At 47.5% G+C, this 1,321-nt stretch overlaps 1 pseudogene across 1 annotated transcript; it reads right to left on the bottom strand.

The window, feature by feature from the left end:
* Positions 1-566: 566 nt before the first annotated feature.
* Positions 567-1,321, bottom strand: LOC307051158 (olfactory receptor 7E24-like; annotated as a pseudogene). The gene has a single exon. The product of its transcript is annotated as an olfactory receptor 7E24-like (transcript).

Below are 1,321 nucleotides of genomic sequence, written 5' to 3'. Positions count from 1 at the left end.
TCCTCAAAAAGCTAAGTGTAGAATTACTGTATAAGCCAGCAATTCCACTCCTATGTGTGTAACCAAAAGAACTGATAGCAGGGACTTGAACAGATGCTCATCCAACTATGTTCATCGCAGCACCATTCACAATCGTCAAAAGGTGGAAACTTGGGCTTCCCTGGTGGCGCAGTGGTTGAGAGTCCGCCTGCCGATGCAGGGGACACGGGTTTGTGCCCCGGTCCGGGAAGATCCCACATGCCGCGGAGCAGCTGGGCCCGTGAGCCATGGCCGCTGAGCCTGCGCGTCCAGAGCCTGTGCTCCACAATGGGAGAGGCCACAACAGTGAGAGGCCCGTGTACCAGAAAAAAAAAAAAAAGGTGGAAACAACCCTCATATCCATCCTCAGAAGTACGTGGTCCATCCATCCATACAATGGAATACTATTCAGCCTTAAAAAAGAAGGACACTCTGACATCTGCTACACCATGGATGAAACGTGAAGATATGCTAAGTGAAAGAAACTTGTCGCAAAAGGAAAACTATGGTATGATTGCATTTATATGAGGTCCCTGGCATAATCAGAGTCATAGAGACAGAAAGTAGATTAGAGGTTTCCAGGGGATGGGGGAGGAGGATAAGCAAACAACTGACAGGTGAGAGCCACAGCTGGAGAAGGCTTTATACCTCCCACTGGATGAGGGGACTCTCAGAATGGAAGAAACAATTTTACAATTTTATAATGGAGTAAAAGGTCCCTGAGGTTGGGAATAATCCAGAGATAGCGCCAACAAAATACATGACTACGTTATTTGGTGAAGGTGGCAGAACGGGCAACGTTGAGGAGTTGGGAATGATCACAATAACAGAAAGGATAAATTTCCACATTCTCGAGGCAGGTCAGTTGTAACACCATCAAATTGTGCAGCTGGGATTGCAAAAGGCTAACAAGAAAAGACACCAAAACTAAGAAGCAACAGAGGCATGAATTCACGATGACTGGGTAGTGCAGTGGATGACACATGGCCACAAACTGATCATATGCCATCATATTCAGGAGTATAGCCTCCAGAATAGAAAATAGACATCTGAGTAAAGCAGCTCACATAGGAGATGACTCTGCTGTGAGTTTGTATGTCCACAATCATCTTGGAGATGGTAGAGCCAAGGGCAATGTCAGCCAAGGACAGGTGGGAGAGGAAGAAGTACATGGGGGTGTGGAGGTGGGGGTCTGAGCTGATGTCCATGATAATGAGCAGATTCCTGAGCACAGTGACCAGGTACATGGACAGGAACAGCCCAGAGGGAAGGGCTGCAGTTCTGGATCTTCTGAGAGGCCCAT

The sequence above is a fragment of the Hyperoodon ampullatus genome, assembly GCF_949752795.1.
Source record: "Hyperoodon ampullatus genome assembly, chromosome: 4".
Lineage (NCBI taxonomy): Eukaryota > Metazoa > Chordata > Mammalia > Artiodactyla > Ziphiidae > Hyperoodon > Hyperoodon ampullatus.
The sequence above is the reverse complement of the archived record's forward strand: the minus strand, read 5'-3'. Positions and strand labels throughout refer to the sequence as shown.